Genomic DNA, 23,016 nt, shown 5'->3' on the forward strand with positions numbered 1-23,016 from the left:
AAATTCAATTGTTGAATGTAAGTATGCTACAAAACTATGTAACTAATTTAGTGACCTTTTCCACAAAAGAAAGGTGTAATCTACAAATCATTTATAAAAAGCAATATTTTTATGCCTAAATTCAGCTGTGGTTCCATTATAAATATGTTCTTCCTCCCACTTTGCTAACACAAGGCTTGCATAGATTTCAGTAATGGGCGTACCCATTGCTACCCCTTGTCTCTGATGGTAACATTCTTCATTAAAACTAAAGATGTTATTTTTTAAAATGCATTCTATTTATTTATAAGTATAAAAAGGAAGATTTTAACCAATGTTTTAGTAAAATATATAGAGAACAAGGGTGTAGAGCACAAATTCAAATTTAGAATTCTACAAGTAATATCCAGGAATAAATATGGTGGAGATATGGTGAATAAAACAGAACTGAATGAGTATAGATGGATAAACTATTTTAGGGCTGACCATCCCCCAGGTCTGCATAGTACTGTGAGCTTAAAACCCATATTGAAAAATAGGCATAATAACATCTAAAAAATATATTTATAAACAGTGTGGCAAATAAATAATTTTTATGTTTTTTATGTATTTATGCTTTGTATTTTATATGAGAAGCATATTTTATTTATAAGTTTATTTAGTTAAGCATATATATTTCTTATGTGGGTACTTTAATGGCTTTAATAAGCTCAGAACATGTGATATTTAATTGGCTGCTATTAGGTATAAACTCAGAAAGACTGTATGCTTTTAGACACTGATGAAGAATTTTACTCAAAAGCTTTGTCGTGAAATAAAGACAACTGTGGTGGACTCAACTGTTTTTGCTTCTTTACATTGGTTTGGTGTTCAGGAAGCCCTTTAACTTCAGGAGATTTATTTTTGTGTTGTTTTAAATCCATTAAATACTAAAAGTTTTTGGCAGATATATATATATATATATATATATATATATATATATATATATATATATATAAAATCCTCAGAACTGTCCTCGGAAAAGGCAACCATTACACAGGGTGTTTATTGGCTAGTAAGCCTTGTTTTTCATTTCAGATTTCAGAATCTAGTACATCTTAGAACTAAAAGCGACAGACGGATAAGTTTAATCTAAGGCATGTGAAGCCTTAATAGTAAAAGCAACGTATCCCTATATGGAACTGATTATAGTCAGATAACACTGGAACATTAATAAGAAATATCATATTATTTAGGAACCATGTACTGGCTTTGTTTAAAACTTAAAAAGAGTTTTTTTAGAATGTGAACTACACTATATGCATATATTAAATGCTAATTATGCCATGTAGCAATTAGTACTACTCTTTGAAAATATAGCTGCTAAAAGTAGGCAGTAACATATAGTGACTCCATTATAACCTTGAGAGTTTCATGAAAAACCTCAAGGTCTAAAAAGCCTAAATTTTAGCCCCCATGGTAATAAATGTATATTTGTTGTAGAAATACCTTTCCTTTCAAAAAATAAAAGCTTTCATCAATATGTAGAAGTTGCTATGATGGTCATGTAGGATTTGTTACAAAAAACCTTTATAAATCTTGTTTAAATTAAAATGCAGCATATTATGTGCACCCATCAGATTTTCATTTTCAAGAAGAGAAATTTCTTCTGTATTCACTAAAATTGGTATAGAAAAGAAAAATATATATATACATATTTAAGAGGAGGAGGAGACTGTACCTAAAAGAGGGCTTTTTAAAAAAAATGTTTATTTGCCAGAGAATAAAGGAAATCAAAATTAATTTCTCATTTTAAATAACAGAAGGTAATCACTGAATTTTGCAAAGTAATGTTTGCTGCATATATGTAGTGCTGGACCAACAAAGTTATCATCTTATTTATTTATTATTTTTTAATTAATTAATTAATTTATTTATTTTTTGGAGGTGCAGTTCAATAACAAAGTATTCTGAGATCCTGAAAGCTCTTGAAACCCTTCACTGCAAGGCAGGTAATCTATGAGCTTTACACTAACACAGTACAGAAATATCAGGCACAGATACTGTGATTTAATAACGTTGCACATTATTGAGTCAGATTACCTAAACACAGTTTATTCTGGTTTATGCAAACACCATTCAACATAAGTCAACATCAGCTACACTGCAGTGACTGGTCACTACAAGCTGACCTCACAGATGCCTCTATAATGCATAGACACAGAAGAACAACAGTACTGACCTCAGAACTTGTAGAGAGGCTCAACAATCTAGGTCAAGGACAATGGCTACTACAGGGGTTTTAAAGAAGCAAGCAATGTGTTAAGTAACTGCACCTGTAGGAGTTACCTACCATGGGTATTAGCACTGATCACAGTGTCATATGCTACAGCAAATGTGAAGGTTAGACAGCAGTATATGGAAAGCAATATCAAGTGGGATGCAATATCATATGGACACTATGAATAAAGGAAACAGAATATTGACCAAGCCAATAAATATATGGCTAGTGTGGTATGTTTGATATGCTGGTTACAGCCTGCAGAATATTACCAGCTGAAGAAGACAGTTTTCTAGACTAGATTGTGCTGTGCCTTACTACACAATAATGTGGCTTTCTCCAGTGTAATCTGTGTGCCTGGATCCCTAATGCACAAACCTCCCATTAGAGTAATGGTAGCTAGGGACATGGTTTGGAGGGAGGTCACATAGATGGAAGTCCTAATTTTCTAGGAATGTTGCACCAGTTTTGCAAATCCTAATTTTCTAGATATGTTGCATCAGTTTTGTCCCAAGGTAGGGCATTATCAGGTAGTCTTTTTTGACAGGAGTACAGAAGTAGTACTACCCACAATGGCTTGCTCATTTCATCGGTAGTTGTAGTAATGTACAAACCTTCTTTTATATTTGATAATGCTTGAATATGGATCACAAGCTCAAAGGCATATAAACACACATATTTTTTTGTTGTTGTTGTTTTGTAAATCTAGACCATTGTGGTAAAAGGATGGAATAATGCAAGGAGAAAGACAAGTGCCGCTATGATGGTCTAAATATAAAAAAATCATGTTGGAACTAAGGTAAAATAGCTTTAAAAATTCCTAAGGTCAACTGACCTTGGAAAGGAGACTTCAGGTCATCTAGCTTGAATCTCTGAGTTGGGTTAAGTCCAGGACAAAAAAAATTCAGTTCAACTACCCTTGAAATCTGTATCTCTGAATGACTTTCAGGAAGATACTTTGATTACTTCAGCCTACAAGTCACCTAGGTCTAATTGGCTTCAGTGCAGTCAACATGGAAATAGAAAATGGTGTTGCTACTATAACTTTAATAACAGCAACAGTGTTGGTTAAGAGAAATCCCACTAGGACAAAACTTGAACACCAGAACATTTTGAATGAACCTGTTTATAGGATTCTTTTTATGTTTAATGTATTACTCAAAGACGGAAGGTGAAAGACTATGGCCCCTGGCAGTTTTTCTTTTCATATGTTTCATTAACCTGAAATAACACTTCAACCAAATGAAACAGGAAAAAAATCAGATGCAGTAATTTAAAATCAGCCCTTAATATTTCAATCATATTGCTGAGATATGTCAGATAACAATTAAAATGAAAAGAAAACATATCTATGTGACTCATAAAATTATTGAAAATTTAGACAGTATAACATTATTGTTAAATGTATCAATTGACATTAGTGAAATAGTTAAACTGAGACAATAATATATTTCTGTGACTCATACAACTATGCAGAGCAGAAAACAATGACTTCACACCAACACTCTAAATTGTTTTTCTCCATGGAGTCTTTAATAAAGGTAAAATATGTGTGTGCTTTGAAGAGAAACTATGGAGAAATGTATTAGGGACTCAATGGAAAAATTTTACTGAAATCTTCAGAAAAAAATAACTGTAAAGGGGCATAATCCATTATGCATATAAAAGGACTTCAATTCAACCTGGAATATGAAATCATTTAAGCAACAAATAATTGAAATAACAGAGCAGAGAAGCTGCCTGTATGTGATTGTCTTGAGCATTAACTGACTACAGATCAGAGGACATGACACAAGAATTGCTCTTTATAGGTGCATGAGCTGCTGATGGCCACGATGAGGCACGAAGGAGGAACATGATCCAGATATTATAATTTGCTGTTCTACTGACCTTCCATGAAGAAAAGTCAAATGCTCTATTTTTCTAAAATTTAAATGGCAAAATGATCAGATTGACCTGTCAGTTATAAACTAGTTTCAGAAGTGCAAGCCCTAAATAACTTGGATCTGAACCTTCCTGATGACCCCTCCAAGGACAGCAGTAAGTTTACGTGGGGAAATAATCTGGTGTGTAACTCTGTGGAAGGAAATAAGCTGAGAGAATTCAGAAAACAATACAGAATTTCACCCACCACCCCTGCTAAAACAGAACGGCAAAAGAAAATAGAATGTTAGCTGCAAAACGTGATGCACAGTCAAGCATCATATTTTATACACCAGTGTTGGGTTACACATCATTGAACTCCACTGCACTCTGCTCCAAACATATGCCCCCTAGATAAAAATTACAGCCAAAATGAGATTGCGATGAGTACTTCATTCTTCAGATTAAAAGATCCAGTACAGGAGTGCTCGAAATTCATGGTCCTAGCATTACAAAAATCCAGATACCATCAAAATTGCATTTACTGTAACAGAAGGACAACATGAGACAGAGATGTTAGGTAAGTGCAATATGTGTTGCATGGAGAACTCTATAGTGTATCAAAAGATTGCTGACTGGAATACTGCAGGGAGTTTGAAAGGCTTACAACCACACCATCTCATCACCCCTGCACATATCACCCAGATGATTCCATGTACAACAGTATTTTCCCTGCATTTTCATTTTGTCACCGTGTTGTAATAAGTTCACTTTCATACAGCTTCTGCTGCTTGGTGATCCAGGAGTAACTGCAGTATAGCATGGGTCATCCTGCAAGACCTGGCTAAAGAACATGGTGATCCAGAAGTAACTGCAGTATAGCATGGGTCATCCTGCAACTGCATGGTGATCCAGGAGTAACTGCAGTGTAGCATGATAAATCTCCACAGTTCCAACTGTAAATGTAATAAATCCAATAAGCAGTTCGAATGACAATAAAACACTCAATATATATTAATACAAAAAAAAACAACCGGTAAGCGCTTTCATTCACAAAGAACTTCTTCAGACCTGGTTGTCACACATACAAAATTCACATTTATAGTTTGCTCAAGTCACATGACCCAGAACATTAGCAGTGTTTTAACCCTTTCTTACATAACTGCTTTAAAGTTTTCCATATCATTCATACCTGGATCTGCACCTGTGTTTAGCCTCACTTGCCAAGCATATTCTTTCCAGTTTAAATCCACTTCTGCATCCCATCTCTTGTCTGCATTTAAAACTTGGTCAATAACAGTAAAACTAAAACCCACTTTAACTCTGTTATGACAGTTAACAGCATGTCTTGCTAGGGCAATAGTTACATCCAGTTTTTCAACTGCCCTCAGGTGCTCATAAATTCTGCGATGGAAGCTACGTATAGTTCTTCCTATGTAAAATCCATCGCAAGAATTACATAATACTAGATACACTATGAATTTATACTTGCAATTGTAATTCCCCTTGATATTAATGGTAAAGTCCCGAGCCTTTACTACTATTTTGCTCCCCAGTACCAAAAACAATAATTGCAGTCTTCACATCTTGACATCCCATTATAAGTAATAGGAGTATTACATTTTTTAGTTTTTAAAAAATCTTTTAGACTTTTCCCTCTTTTTGTGACAAAAGTAGGACTCTCATATAAAAAAGCACCTAACTCTTGGAAATTTTTCTGGAACGAATATGCTTGGCAAGTGAGGCTAATCCCAGGTGCAGATCCAGGTATGAATGATATGGAAAACTTTAAAGCAGTGTTATGTAAGAAAGGGTTAAAACACAGCTAATGTTCTGGGTCATGTGAATTGAGCAAACTATAAATGTGAATTTTGTATGTGTGACAACCAGGTCTGAAGAAGTTCTTTGTGAATGAAAGTGCTTACCGGTTGTTTTTTGTTTTAATAAATATTGAGTGTTTTATTGTCATTCGAACTGTGTATTGGATTTATTGCAGTATAGCATGGGTCATCCTGCAACTGCATAGTGATCCAGGAGTAACTGTAGCATAGCATGGGTCATCCTGCAACTGCATGGTGATCCAGGAGTAACTGCAGTGTAACATGGGTCATTCTGCAACTACATGGTGATCCAGGAGTAACTGCAGTATAGCATGGGTCATCCTGCAACTGCATGGTGATCCAGGAGTAACTGCTGTATAGCATGGGTCATCTTGCAACTACATGGTGATCCAGGAGTAACTGCAGTATAGCATGGGTCATCCTGCAACTGCATGGTGATCCAGGAGTAACTGCAGTATAGCATGGGTCATCCTTCAACTACATGGTGATCCAGGAGTAACTCCAGTATAGCATGGGTCATCCTGTAAATGCATGGTGATCCAGGAGTAACTGCAGTATAGCATGGGTCATCCTGCAACTGCATGGTGATCCAGGAGTAACTGCAGTATAGCATGGGTCATCCTGCAACTACATGGTGATCCAGGAATAACTGCAGTATAGCATGGGGTCTTCCTGCAACTGCATGGTGATCCAGGAGTAACTGCAATATAGCATGGGTCATCCTGCAACTACATGGTGATCCAGGAGTAACTGCAGTATAGCATGGGGTCTTCCTGCAACTGCATGGTGATCCAGGAGTAACTCCAGTATAGCATGTGTCATTCTGCAACTTCATAGTAATCCAGGAGTAACTGCAGTATACCATGGGTCATCTTGCAACTGCATGGTAATCCAGGAGTAACTGCAGTATAGCATGGGTCATCCTGCAATTGCATTGTGATCCAGGAGTAACTGCAGTATACCATGGGTCATTTTGCAACTGCATGGTGATCCAGGAGTAACTGCAGTATAGCATGGGTCATCCTGCAACTGCATAGTGATCCAGGAGTAACTGCAGTATAGCATGGGTCATCCTGCAAGACCTGGCTAAAGAACTATGGTTGATAAGCAAGGATCATGCAGACTTAATCTGTGGATGCAGTTTCACGATCAGTCCCTCCCTCTAATGCATGACTGTTAGTAACATTAAGACACCATAAAAATAAATAAAATGTAACACAATAAAAAATAAAAGCAAAACACTTGTAAGGATAGGAGTTATCCTGTCCTTTTATTATATAACATTTCACTGATGTATTTGTTTTAAAACTTACTCTTCTTAGAAAGATACTCAAAAGGGGAGGGATTCTGGAATGTACTTAGGTTAAATACATAATGAAATTCAGAACTACAAAGCAAGGAATATGAATGATACACTAGGGTTAATATGCTCATTTTCATTTTAATTATTTGTGTAGTGTGATTGCTGCAACGTTTGTTTTATAAGCTTAGAAACATATTATATAATATATATATATAATAGTCTGAAACACATATGGTGCCAATGCGGATATTCCCGGAATGTTCTCCAATTTCAAAAGGTAGGAGATGAGGCAAGTGAATAAGGGCATCACTTAGTTGTTGAGGATTTTAATGCAGCATGCAACCTCAACCTGGATGGAATTTCAGCAGAAATGGGAGTGAACTGCAGAATAATTGTTGCACTGAGGAGATTTAGTTGGGAATGAATGATCCATCCTAAAATACAGGAATAGGTACTTTGAATTCAAATAGAGTCCACAGCAAGTTCAATTGTAAGTAATATAACACAGTAGTACATGTTTAAGTGTGTTTACTGTTGGAGGCCTAAGCAGTCTGATCTCTTCCAACATCTCGCCAGACGTACCCCAAGCCAAACATTGTCCTCCTCACGACATACACATTTACACCCACTGCAAGCATGAGCTACGAAGATTTACTGTACATGATTACATGTACAATCAAATAGTGACGAGTGGTCAGCTCCAGCCAGTAAAACTGAAAATGATTGTTATGCAAAAACACAATGCAGCCTGAAAAATAGACCCTTCTCTTACCAAAGCAGATGCAAAAATTAATAGCAAAAGTATTATAAAAGACATTAAAACCTCACATGGAAAGACTCATGCACCTTGTTTAAAAAGGATTTGTTTAACAAAGACGAAGTACAGATTTGATTTTTCACATGAATACCACAGCTGTAATATATATTTAAATTGGGTCTACCTGACATGGTCGACAGTTCATATAATCGACACTCATTTGGTCGACAGTTCATTTGGTCGACAAGCAGATTTGCCCCCTTCCCCAATGTTGTGCAACCCTGGAGTTGATATATATAGTTAGGGGGGGTGTGGGGGGTGAAGCCCCCCACCTAAAATGCTTGTCGATCAAATGAACTGTCGACCAAATAAACTGTCGACCATATGAACTGTCGACCATGTCAGGTAGACCCATTAAAATTACAGAACTCATTCTCTGCTGTCTTTTTAGACTTCCATAATGATGGTGTACCATCCACTGTGATTTCTTTTTTTCCCCTAATAACTTTATTTGTATTTGAATTAAGAAATATCAAAAACTTCTTCAACATGTGACAATCATAAGTACATAGAGAATGACTTGTTTATAACAAATTGAAGAATTAATGGAAACCAGAAATAATAATATAACAACTATGTACATCAAGTGACAAGTGCCATAGCATGAGTTCAAGTGATAAAGTGAGAATAGTACATAACAGTATGGTCACAGGCATAAAGGAATGAAAGAAAAAATGAGACTTGAGTACTAAATATTTTCTTTGTTAACAAAGTTTAACATGTAGATGTGTCTAGTTGAGATTATTGGAGTAAGTGGTCAAAAAGTGTTTTCCACAACTGTGCATATTTAAATGCAATATGTTTACAGCCATCACTCGATACATTTAATCTGTCAAGTCAGCATACCTCTTAACCTCTTATAGCAAGAAATCTGGACAAAGCCATAAATAATGGGGGACAGAGGCCCAAAAATCGGGACAAATTTGTAAATATTACTCTTACAAATTTAAGAAGTTGATAAAATAACAGGTTTTGCATTAACTTGAATTTTTTGAAGGGTATGAAGTCTGAAACTCAAACGTTTGCCATTATTTTCTGACATTAGTCTTTAATGACTTGCTAATAATTTGCTGGAAAAAACACACTTTTATGAAAAATAGACCAAAATGTTGAAGAAAAAATCTGGACATTCTGGAAAAATCTGTACAGTTGAGAAGTATGCAAGCTAGCTTTGTAAGACATATAGCTTCATCAATGAAAAAATGGTAATTAAAGTATGTGGTTTTTGTTTAGATAGTCCAAAGGGGGAATGTCTAAAATAGCAAATTCCCAAGACATGGTAGTTTTTGTTCAAGTCAGGCAATTAATGAGCACTGTAACTTATGTGAACATTTACAGCTCCAAAATATATGCAAAATATCAGCTCTTTGGTCTTGACAGTGTAGACGGGAGAAGATGTGGAATAATATTTATTGAGTTTGACAGGAGTTAAATAAGTGTTATTAACTATCATGAACTGGGTATGCTTGAGTTTTTTTTTAAAAGGATTAATTTTAAAGAAAGCTGAATTGATTGAGATTTCTGGATACATTAAATTGCAGGTTGCATTTTGGACTAATAGTCTTGAGTATAGGATATTATCTTGATATTTAATAGCTGTGATTAATTTATACATATTTGTTATCATTTTCTTTTTAAGTGTGAACATATTCTATAACTCCTTAAGAGGTTTATATTAATACCATCTATTCTGGGGTCTTCTAATATAGTTGATGTCATTTATTTAATCTGTCTTAGTATGACTAGATAGCATTTAGGAAAGTTTAATGCAATTCTGAGATCATTAGTAGAAAGGTTTTACAATAATAAATATCTAATATCTTCATTTCACTGATTAAGGGGTAAGGGTTCAGGTTTAACAGAGATATTTAATTAAAAATTTAGATGGAGGTGGAGTGGTTGGATAATGTTAAAAGGGCTTGTTAGATTTAGTAAATAAAGTATATTTTGCAAGACAGTTATCACATTTTTAGGCAGTTATTCATTATTTATTTATTTGTTTATTTATTTGACATTTGTTGACCGGGTTAGTCCCACTAGGCAGAAGTCCTTTTTTTCAGTGGAGGTCCAGGAAGAAAAGCTCCACAATGATTACAAACATGTGGTATAAAAAATACAACAGTTCATAAAAAATAAAAGGAGATATCAAAATATAGTATACTCTAAATTATTTTGGAAAACATAGATACACTAAGTAATCAAAGGAGGTAAACAACATATTTATATTAAACATAATAAGCAGTCAAGAATTAAATAAAATCTAGCAGTGCAGCCCATATATTTATTAAATTGATTAAACGTGGATGCGAGACTAGTAAAGACATAGGAATGGAGAAGGAAGTCACTTTTGTCGAAGTTCAGGGAGGAGAGAGAAGAGGGTGTATGTCAGTTGTGAAGTAGAGGGGAGTAGGAGTTCAGCCAGTAAGTAGACAAGAGAGGAAGAAGGGGGTGGTGTAGGTGGTAGGCAGAATTTTAGAAAAACGGGGGTGAAGGTGGTAGAGAAAATCTGAGAAATAAAATACAGTACATGCAAAGAGGGTGGTTAATGAGACGGGTACAGGAGAAGGATGTGAGACTAAGAAGGCTATCATGGAGGGTGATCGCAGTTTGATTCAACTCATATTTTCTTTATTGAAGAAGAGTAGGACCTTAGGGTTGATTTTGGAATCAGTTACTAGATCATATCATATTTTTACTCAGATAGGGCTACATTTTGTTTTAGTTGGACAATAATCAGAGATTGATATAATTCTACTAGCATTTATTATGTCATAATAGAGTTTAAAATCTGGGATTTAAAATCATGGAGGCTAAGCAACCAATCTTTTTGGGATAAATCAATTTTTGATAGCTAATACAGATTGATTTAGGTTCCCAAAGAAATTTAGAAAGACTTACATTTAAAGTTTTTAATTTTTTTTAGGTATTATTTACATTAGTTGACTTAAATTAAAACAGTAGTTTTGGTAGTATATTCATTTTAATAATAGTCACGTTTGACAACAGAGGGAATTTTAACTTGGTCCATCTGAGGATATCCTGTTCAATCATTGTCCAAAGCTTTGTTAAGTTAATCTGGTAAAACTTTTTTGGGTTATGACAAAAAATATACCCAAATAATTCAAAGTGTTATTTAACTTAAATACTCTGGAAAGTAATTAATTAAGTTATACTTTGGGATAGCTGATTTATTCATGTTAAGCTTGCAATTAGAAAATTTTGAAAATGTTTCAATCGAATGCTGAATTTTTGGTAGATCAGTATTAGTTAAAGTAAAAGTTTAAGTCATTAGCAAAGGCTTTAGTGTAAACTTTATATTATTTATTGTAGGAAGATAGTGAAAGGTTCTTTGAACTATAAGAAGGTAAAGCAGTTCGATATAGATATTAAATAAATATGGGGATAATGGGCAACCTTGTCTTTTTCCATTAATAATTTTTATTAGAGAAGTAGCAGTTTTATTAATATGTAAAGTTGTATGTGCATTTGCATAAAGAATTTTAATTGAGTTAATAAAAGTTTGAGGTAGACAGAAGTGTGGCATTATTCAAAAAAGGAAATGTAGAATGAGTCTGTCAAAAACTTTGGAAGCATCAAGAGAAATTGTAAATATCAAATTATTATTTCAACTATTTAGAGAAATTCGGGTGTCCAAAGTTAAAGTATGATCACAGGTTTGTCTACCCTAAAGAAAACCTGATTAGTTAGGTGAAATTATACTTTGTAGTAATGGTGTCAATCTGTTTGCCAGTAATGAGGCAAATAATTTAATGTCTATGTTTATAAGGGAAATTGGTTTGATAGGTCCTTAATGTCAGTATTTTCCTTTGGAATAAAGATTGTTTTAGAATTATTTAAATACAGGTCTGTTATACAATTTTCTTTAATGTAATTAAATAGATGCAATAGGATTTCTTTAAATTTTTTTACTAAAAGTTTTATATAAAAGCTGCTGTACATCCATCAGGTCCAAGGGCGTTACCCTCCTTAAGATTATTTATTATGTACAGTATTTCTTGTAAAGTGAAAGGGGCTGTAAGAAGGTACTGCTGACTTTTGGTTAAGTTTGGGAAAAACTATCTGCTTTGGAAAGTGATCTTTTTCTTGAGAAGTACATGATAAGTTTTGTTTTCAATATGTTTGATAACAGAATTGTTCAAAAATATGAATAATCTCAGTATTTGAGTTGTAAGTCTTATTTTGATATATCATTTCAGTTATTAATGGATAAGATTTATTAATATTAATCATTCCTGCTAGTATTTTTGATGGCACAAGTGACCATTTAGAATATCTAGCCACCATTTTTATTTCATTGAATGATACTTGCTTATAAAGTAGGTAAAGTTCTTTCTGAAGATCATTTTTTCCCATAGTAGAGCTGTAATTTCTATGAAGTTCCTCTTCGAGGTCGTTAATTTTTCCCTTCAATGTTACTTCCTTTGATCTACAGATTTTTTTTATAAGTTGCTTTATTGATAAGTATGCCCTAAATTTGGGCCTTAGCAGCAGCCCATTGTATATCAAAGGGCGTATGAGAACTAGGAGGGATGTTCGTAAACTCATCAAGTACCTCATTAATTGCCTTAACGATATTATCTTTCTGGAGTAATGAGGGATTAAGAATCCAGTTATGATCTTTCTCAATGGCATTTGCACTGAACCAATTAATGGTAACAGTAATTCTAGGATGCTCAGGAAAAAAAATGGTTAAATAAAGTTAATGTTAGATCTCAAAAATATTTCTGAGATTAAGAAAAAGTCCAGCTATGCCCAAGTTTTATAGCAATTTGAGTAGAAAGTAAATTTCTGTGATACTTCATTTGTCTTCTGAAAACTGAAGGGGTCAAATAAGTTAAAATCTATTTTTAATTCAGAAATTGCTGTTGAAGCATGCATATTATTTGATTTACTTCTATTAGTCCTGTCAGACATAGGATCACCATAAGTATTCCAATCTCCCCATAAAATATAATAATAGGGAGTTGGTTTACAATGTTATAAATTGACATTATAAACTCATGTTGTTTAGTATGGTGTGTATATAAGTTCAGTAACAGTACAGGTTTGTCAAGAAATTAGTTATTTAAGACTACATAACACAGTATCTCTTTCTCATCTGAGTTATACTGTAATATATTTTCCTTTAAAGACTTTTTGAGAATAATTGCAACTCCTGTGCTGTTTGATTTAGTCTCTGATTCATCTGTAGTCCCCATCCAATTTTTACCCAGCTCTTGAGTCCATTGACCTAACATCACATTAGTCTCTTGAATAAAAAAAAATATTTCATCCTTTGATTTAAATGCTAAGTGAAAAATAAGCTTCTTTTCTGCTTCATTTGTGCACCTTTCACATGCCATGAATCAACTCTCTACATTAACACACCTATAAAAGTGGTACCAGTGGATGGTGAAATAATGTTTTAAGAGACCATAAGAACCCTTTTTATCACACATATTTAAATATAAGTAAAATGACACATTGCACTGTGCTTTTCTGCCTACCAAGCTGTGCCTAACCACACTCCAAAAAAAAGCCAGGAAGAGACTAAATGAAGTGTATAAAGACCCATGTAAGTAGATAACATTATATTCTTGCATCCATGTGTGTTCTTCATTTTCCAACATATTTACCCTTGCATTCAATATAAAAAACATTTCTATGTAAATTGAAAATAGCATAACTACCCCAAAAACTCCACAAAAACAAGTGACATAGCCCCTTATGAAGTATTAACTTGTACTATGTAGAAAAAAGCAGCAAGGATACTTATCAAACAAGTATTTAAATTTAAAAATTTCAAACAAGTATTTAAATCTGAGCAGGTTGACTATAAACAAATGCACACATCATTTTAGTAGGGATAACATTTAACCTGTTGGTTTCATTTTCTTTATCAGAATGATAAAATCAGTAGCAGTATCTTATATATGATAAAGACATATGCAATTTGAAACCAAGGACCGACTTTAATGCTTTTATTCTCATAGAAAGTAGCTCAGAGACATGACAATACTTTGCAGGTACTACAATATGGTAAAAGTGTATTGCATAAACTCTGATGAGTATATAAAGGACCCAAGAGACCTCCCAACCATTAATAATGATTATGTCAGCAGACAAAACTCTACTACAAAGCACATATGCAATTGTGCCCATAGTTTGTCATGAAGATACAATTATTTAGTTGCCAAATCTTGGAAATCAGCATTTATAATATATCCACTGATATTTAGTATATGGTCATCAGATGATGTTGATAATAGACTGATTTTCTTTAAGACCAACTTAATGTTAACATTCACATAGAAAGAAAAATTGCTCTGATATATTAAAGCAGTTTCTCTGGGTCACTCCATGAATAATAGAATAATGTGCACTGTAGAAACATTGTCATACATAAACAGAGACCTGACAACCGACACTGTCAATTAAAGTGTAAAACCAGCAAAGATAATACTGAAATACAAAACAAAGTACATATAATATTTTATTCTCAAACATAATATTTTATTCTCAAACATACAGTAGTTTGATTCCACTGATATTCAGTATGCAGACATTAAATAATGCAATTAACAGGAAGACTTCAAGACCAACTTGATACTAACTTTCAGATAGAGAAAATGTCTCTAGTACATTAGAACACATTCACAGGAACCTTTTAAGAAAAATGGAAGAAAGTGTAGTGTAAAAAACACTGCATATATATAGACAGAACCCCTGTGGCCACATGGTCATTAACAATGTAAAACCAGTGCAGATAATATCTTCTCTTCTTTCTCAAAATATTGTGTTCTCCTTCTAACCTTTCTTGCTGGTGCAAAATGTATGATTTCATCCTTAAGAGTCTAACCTCAATACATAGATAATTATATACTGTTATTACTCTATCAGCCTTACAAAAAAAACCCACTGAAAACATGTAAAAGATAAGCTCACACTGCACAACATGATATTTAAAATGTAGTGACCATCAACTCTCTATTGTATTGTTTATGCAACGTATATATTGGCTATAAGAGATTTTTATCTATGCAAATTATGATTTCAACACTGTATGTCAACATCTGTATTTCCCTGTTTATATTACTTTCCTGTAATCTATTATCATTGTTCTGTATACTGGAGCTTTTCTCCTTGGGTCTCCACTGAAAATGGATCTTATGGCTCAGCTGGACTAACCCAGTTAACAAATGTCAAATAAATAAATAAATATTTTGTCCCAAACTTACAGTTCTTTAGTTAACACAGTTTGGTTTCCACCATTACTAGTATATCTGTTAATAGTTGTATGTCGTCTTCTTATAATTGTTCAACAGTCAAACTTTTTCAGATATTTTCTTGAATGTATTTATGAAAGGCCTGTTTTGCAGCTTTAAGTGACTTCGCAGAGTATTAATTTCCCTTCTCCTACAATACCAAAATAGAGAGGTATGTCATCTGAAACCTGATCTCCCCTCACAATCAAAAATGCACAAAATGGTGACAGTCTCTGTCGATCCTGCTTGATATGGTATGGTAAATCCTGGGTAAAAGTAATTTTGTTCCCGTTCCATGTTAGTGCTTTTTTCAATTTGGCAGCTAAGATTTTAAAGCATCTTAGTAATTTGAGACTCTCGTGTATACCTGTCTCAGTTTATCTTGTGACTGTGGTGTTTTTAATGCATGATATGCTCTCCCAATACTTATCTGGTATGATTTAGCTTGCTTTTCTAGCAGGTAGCCAATAATTTGGTTTAAAACTTTAGTTAGTTTTGACCGTTCATATTTTTCAGTTATTCCACTTACCAAAATGTTGTTTCTTCTGCATCTTGCATCTATGTCTAGGATTTTTTTGTTGCAGTTCCTGATTAGTTTTAGTGTTAGACTATGATGGTTCTAATATCTGATTGATTCTTTTTTTTTGTTTTCTAATGTTTTAGCATTTGTTTTTTTCTATTCCGTCTGCTATACAGTTCAATGTATTACCAAAAATTTGCAGTTGGTTTGATAATTGCTGAATCACTGATTGTAATGGCTGCAGCACCATTTTGTAGTCTTGCGAGTCAGGGAAATGTAGGGAAATTTTCCGCTTTAGGTATACTTATGCATTTTTGGCCTTCTGGTTGTCTGGAAGTTCTTACTCATTTGGAAAGAATTTATTTTTCTGGAGTGGATATAGCTGAGAATTTAGATTTAGATATTTGTAAGTCCACGATATCAGTTTCATTTGCCATCCTGATAGTCCCCTTGTATGGCTCCTCAATTTTGCAGACCGTTGCATTGAAGTTTCACCTGAGACGTCACCTGCACCTTGGAGGTAAGTCTCTACATGGTTATCTATTTGTCGTTTTCTTTTTTTATCACAATTTTTGAAGCCTTCTATTTAGCGAGTGGCTTAGCTAACCTTTAAAGTCATTTTGGAGCTTAGTTGACTGTGTTTGTGCTAATTTAATTGCCGTGTCTGTGCAGTTTTCTTCAGAGACATGGTGATACATTGTTCAGAGGATGGCCACCATCTTACCTCGTCCAGGCATCCACCGTGATTTCATCTGGGTGTTTCAGAGAAATTATGAAATTAAAAGAAAATTGTATTCATACTTTTTTTAATGCAACCCAGTATACAAAGGCCTTGACTGAGTTTCTTCCTTCCATTAAAACTTTACAGAAGCACAGGGCAGGCTTGCTTTCTTGCCCTGAATGTATTCATTTTGCCAGTGGAAATCTTAATAGCCCATCTCTGGCAGTTCTATAGAGATGAAAAGAAAAGCGCCCCCTCACCAGCCTTGACATTAATGTTAAGTTAGTTTGTTGATAACTGCTGTTGTTCTCTATGCAGAAAAGACTTTCCTAAAAATAATACAGAAAATATACATGTTTTTTAAATGGTTGGTAATAACCTAAATATTTCTGCTAAATAAGTGGTAGTTAATACAATGGTTATTTCTTCCTCCATTATGGTTAGATACAGAGCTCACCTACTAAGGAATCCAGTTTTCCTTCCAGATATAGGATCAACTCAATATTAATATTAAGCTATACAGGCTCACCTGGAAAAAATGCAGTAGTACTGACCTGTTTTTATTCAATCTAGGCTATTTTTTTAACAGTTGCTAAAAATGGAAGTAGAGTGGGCCAAATAAAAATGGATAGATTTGTAAACATGCAAATAAAAACATAATTATTCATTTTTTGTACATTATTACTTTTTATACAGTGTGCATATTTAAGTTTTATTAAATCATCCGCAGTATAGTTTTCAAATAAATAAATACAGCTGCTAAAAGTGCTGAAAGTTTTTTTCTCTGAACTGAGCACAGGATGAGCCTAAAAAGTTTAGTATAGTAGAACAAAGAATACAAGTACTATCTAGTAAGGTCAAGGGATTCTGAAGAATCTCTGTAAAGGAAAGGATGACAAAAGATCATAGTATTGTAATCACGATATGTACCACCAAACAGTCATGCGTATATTTCAATAATGCATTTGTATATAAAGTAGCTAGGATTAATCTGTTAGAGAAGTGCAGTATGTGTGTGTGTCTGTGCGCTTGCATGCATGTCAAGAAATAAAGATACAGATAGACATAATTATAAATAAAGATATAGATATATAAGGAGAAAGGTAATGTAATATCACTTTAATTTATATATGTTGATTTACTTTGTTAATAAACCAATAGTTTTGATCTGAAGTTCATTTCCTCCAACTTTCTTACCCACCAGCAGTACACTGCAGGTGATCGGCCAGTCGTGATGCAGACATTTCTTCAATATTAAATATGAAGAACTCCAGTCTCATAAACAGTCATACTTTCACAGTTTTACACCAGTAACTGTTGATCTTTCATGGACAGCATGTTTAAGATGCCATTTTTATCCAGGAAAATACTGTATGTGAATAATTTCAGACTAATGAAATGTGATATTGAACTGTCATCACAAGAAGACCTTTGCATGGTGGGATGATTCCCAAAATCTGTTATTACTTTCTTTGTCCTGATCAAGAGACTGAAATATAAGAAGCTCCTTAAATAAAGAGCAGAATAAAATAAAATACCTTAATGGCTATATATCACATCTGTAAAATGCCATGTCCGCAACAAAAATATAAAGCCGCAACTTTAGCAACCATACACCAAATTAGTTACTGAAAAATAAAACATTTCTTATCTAATTTCATGTATTTGCTATTATCTTGATTTGCTTACCTTGGGCTGCAAGTTTTAACCAAAGCGACACCAGTATAAATGCAACATTGAAAAGCCCATAAAATCCAGCATCAAGCTCCAAGCAAGAGCAGTCTGCAGAGTGCTATTTTACTGCTTAATAACTGGTTTGTGTTATTTCCTTTCTGTTATCTTAGTATCTTCCGGAATAGTGATGAAGCACGGACTTAAGCCACAAGGATGTGTTCTATAAGTTAAGAATTCCATTTTGAAGATCATAGGCAATATAGGATAAGGGTCACTTGGCCAGCACTGTAGATGAAAAAAAGTAATATAATCAGTTTATGTTTTGGGCTACTGGAGATATTTTCTTTTTTCATATTTTTTTTGACAAGTGCCTAGTAAAGACTGAAAGCATAGTGACAGTAACAATAAAAAATGCTATGTGATTTATTGGTAGTCACACACACACACACACACACACACACACACACACACACACACACACACACACACACACACACACACACACACACACACACACACACACAGTGACACTTACTGTGAGTCTATAGATCCACAGGTTTTGTAGCAAAGCTTATGATCTATTAGTTTTCTAGGTGTATCACTGCTAATACCCCATGTTGATATTTTCTATTTCCCAAGTATCACTAGTGCTGTTTCTAAATACTCTTGTTAAGGTGTTTGGCTGAATTGTGACTGGTATTTTTTTTAAGTATTTCAACACTTGCTGGGTGATGACTTTATCCTTTTTTCTACTAATTATGTTAACTTTTAGGAGGTAGACAAGTAGATGTTCTCCCAACTTTTGCAATTCTTCTAAAATAACTGAGAATGATTTTCCTGGGTTGAACTAAAATGTACTGTGTATCCTTGTAGAGCTTTTACAACACTGTAGTAGCACTCATTAGTGAGTGCACTAATTAGATTTACAAATAAGGATATGCATCACTGTGAACTGCACAAATCTATTCAGTAGCGGGAAGTCAAGAAGGTGCAGCAATTATAATTATACAACAAAAGCAATCCATGCACTGATAGACATGAACAGAAGACTTGGACAACACAGATATATATATATATATATATATATATATCTGTATAGGGTCCATGTTGTGATATCAAAAATACGGTTCATCGAACAGTATTTCCGATAATACACTTACGCAAAAGTGAATTATATTAAAAATGCACTTTCACAGAACAAAAACAGTACAATGTAAAAAAAAAAAAAGAAACACAGTAAACTAAACAGTACAGATACTGTGCCCCCCACCCCCCCACTGTATTATTCTCACTCCGAGATCACACTACAGTGGGGAAAAGTGAATATTCCCTTATCCCCACTGTACCACGATCTCAACAGGAGTTTCCTTAGTTATACATCAACAGTATACATTGATGTACAACTAACGGTGCATGCAAACCGCATGTTTTTTTTTTCCTTTAGCAAAAGTGCATTTTCGACAAAATGCACTTTCACTAAAGTGTGTTCGATAAAGTACGGTTCAATGAACTGTACATTCGACAATACAAATAGGACCCATATATCTATAGATATATAGAGATATATATATATATATATATATAGAGATATATATATATAGACCACAGAGGTGTAGCAAGAATTTGTGCTCCCTGGGACTGTCTTTGAGGTCGCCACCCTTCGATCTCACAAAATCCTGGTCAAATAGGACCTCCCATGAACAGCCATGCCTCCCTGCAGCCATTCCAGTCTTCCATTGCTTGGCTATTTCTCCCCAGTTACCATAAACACTGCAATGTGCATATTGCTTTATGCTTTACTTCTACAATGATGATTTTCATTTCATTTAAAACTTTTATTTTCAATTTTATATCATAAACACTGATAGACATCTGCTAAACAAAGCAATACAGTCTCACAATGAAAACAGACTTAATATTAACATTTCTCTGCCCTCGAAACTCACATTCATTGAAACAGCATTGAAACCCACATTCAAAGAAAATGCGTCTGGCCAGTGGTGGATAAAGTTTACCTTTGGGCATATTTAGGACCATGCATGTGTTCTTTGATTCACCATCCTGATTGTATTAAATTATATTCCTTGTATAATACAGCACACTTGTTAGAATGTGTTTTAAATGTATTGGTTTGAACATTTTTTCCACTAACCAATGAAACAACATGTATTTACCAATAATGACAAAACCGCCCAATTCAGAACATGTCCATCATAAAAGCCTACTCAAACTTCTGCCATTACAAGCCACCAATATCAGTAAAAAGCCTACTCAAACATCTGTCATTGCAAGCCACAGATATTAGTAAACATGGACAATCTCTGCAGAAGTATAAGTCATCTAAATAATTCCACATTAAAGAGATCTGTAACTAATGAAGAGGTTGCTGCTAGCAAACAACTTTAGATTTCTATCTTTGTGATATTTTGTTTTTATTGTAAAATTTTCCATATCCGGATGCCTTTGCCTAAATTTCTCTTCAAATATCTTTGGGGCTGACATCTTTATATTGATTAATTTGGCTTTCTCCTTTGCATTAGTATTGTACAATATCAAATCTCTCTTTCTATCCCATGTCCATATTTCTTTTTTATACTTTTCAAATATCTCAAGGTTTTGCTGTTTATATTTTCGCACGTTCTCAGATGCTTCTTTTTCTAAACAGATCACTCTTTCTTGATCTATATACTTTTTTCACAAATCTGTTGTGTTAATGAACACAAATTTTCATTTGACGCTTCTGACAATTTTTCCTGTGGAAGTATTTTTCTTTCCTCTAACTTCTCTCTTAATCATTTTGTATATCTTCTCTCTGGAAATTCTGGGCTTTTTGCATAATAGTAACAATACATAATTTCTTTCTTATCCTCAATAGTCCTCTTTATCATCTTTATGGCTCTTCTTTGGGCTATCAGTTTTTTGTGATATCTGTGGACTGCTACTACCTTCTACAACAGGGGGGCCATCCTCCCCCTGGGCCTGGTCTGGCCCCATTGTAGGAATATTTCCATATTTTGAGGATTCTTCACTGTCATCTTTTCCAGTCCTGGCACCAATGTGCCTACCAGGATTGGGCACTTTTTTATCCTGTGCCTTGTGCACCCAGCTGTCTTTTTTAATTTTTAACCTACTTCTGTCCATGATATATGTTATATAAATACAGTCTATATATCAGTGCCGTCTTGGTGAGATTTTGTGAAAAACAGGGTCCACCTCGTGAAAGCACTCACCAAGACTTGAGGATTTATTCAGTTTCAGCAATTATACTCTGCTTGCTGACTTATCATCTCTCCATTCAGGCCCCTAATATATATATATATATATATATATATATATATATATATATATATATATATATATATAGTCCCTATACATATATATCTATATATATATCTATATATATATATATATATATATATATATATATATATATATATATATATATATATAGGATTCCAAGGAGTCAAATCCACACCATGATATTTATTTAGTGCTTTCATCCCAAAAGTAAGGACTTCTTCAGAATGACTTATATACTTGAATACCTTTGGGACAAAAATACTAAATAAATATCACAAGGTGGATTAAACTTCTTGGAATCCTTCATCTTTGTTGTGTTTTTATAGTTTCAATGATATATGACAAACAGACCTGCAAGAATGAAGAACATAAATGTAGAAGACACTGATACATCTGTACAAGACACAAACGCATCTTTAGAGGGCATTGACACTTTTGTAGAGGAAACTGGCAACAATTTCTACAAAATATGGGCAACGGATCCATTCACAATGCAGTCAAAGTGGTGTTGCCTAATTTCTGTTTCTGCTGACACAGGTCATCTTAGTGGTGTCAACACAGGTCATTATAATTAAAGTACAAGTATGGCCAGCAAATAGATGAAGGCTCCTGCGACACGAAATAAAAAATACTTGATAAATTCACTCGACCACATGCACAGGAACCAAAACGGCAGCAGCTCATACAAACAGAAAGCGTACTAACTTCATTCGTTACAAAAACGATTCTTGAAAATGATTAAAAGCTTTTATTCCATAAACAAGTAAGCGCTTTCACCTGTAGGCTTCTTCAGACGTTAATTCATTCCATAGCACAATGCCTTTATATATTACCAATTAACAATTGATAGGTCACTAACACACATACGTCATAAACATTTAAAAAACATTTACAACTTTCTAAAAACATGACATAAATAAATAAATATATATTTTTTAAATATAACAACTTATTAAATCAAAATAATTCATCAAAAATGTATCAACTTTTAGGTCTTTTTACCCTCCTACTATGCAGAACGGGTTTAAGCTGAATTTTGTCATTTAAGCCAGGTAGTAGTAAGGAAGAAGTTTTTTAGTAACAAAATGGACATTATAAATAAGGCTGGTAATAATGAGCAAGTTCCTTTCCCGATAGCCACCCAACAGTATACAGGGAGACATAGGTCTATCAGCAGGGGTCGGCACAAAAGGAAGGTTTCAGGGGGAGAACACTCAGGACCAACTCTCAAGAAAATGTGGGAGAAAACACAAACAATAAATCGTTAGTTGTCAATTTCTCTCAGAGAAGGTTAAATATACATGAAGAACAACTATTAAATAAAGGCTTGAGTTTTATTCCCACCAGTAGTGGTGATGTTACAGAATCGATAATAGACATTAAAATGTTTGTACGAAATATTCAGTTAAAATTAGAATTTAAAGAACATGAAGATAATAGTGATTCAGTGACTATGTTTCGTCCCACTAGCAT

General features: G+C 33.9%; 1 long non-coding RNA gene across 1 annotated transcript in view; it reads right to left on the reverse strand.

Moving 5' to 3' along the window:
* Positions 1–18,261: 18,261 nt before the first annotated feature.
* LOC122802484 overlaps positions 18,262–23,016 on the reverse strand; it is a 1,101,354-nt gene continuing 1,096,599 nt past the window's right edge. Inside the window, exon 3 of the long non-coding RNA XR_006364940.1 lies at positions 18,262–18,528. This is a non-coding gene — a long non-coding RNA (uncharacterized LOC122802484). The remainder of the gene's footprint in view (positions 18,529–23,016) is intronic.

This window comes from Protopterus annectens, chromosome 5.part0 (genome assembly GCF_019279795.1).
Source record: "Protopterus annectens isolate FY-2018-M chromosome 5.part0, PAN1.0, whole genome shotgun sequence".
Lineage (NCBI taxonomy): Eukaryota > Metazoa > Chordata > Ceratodontiformes > Protopteridae > Protopterus > Protopterus annectens.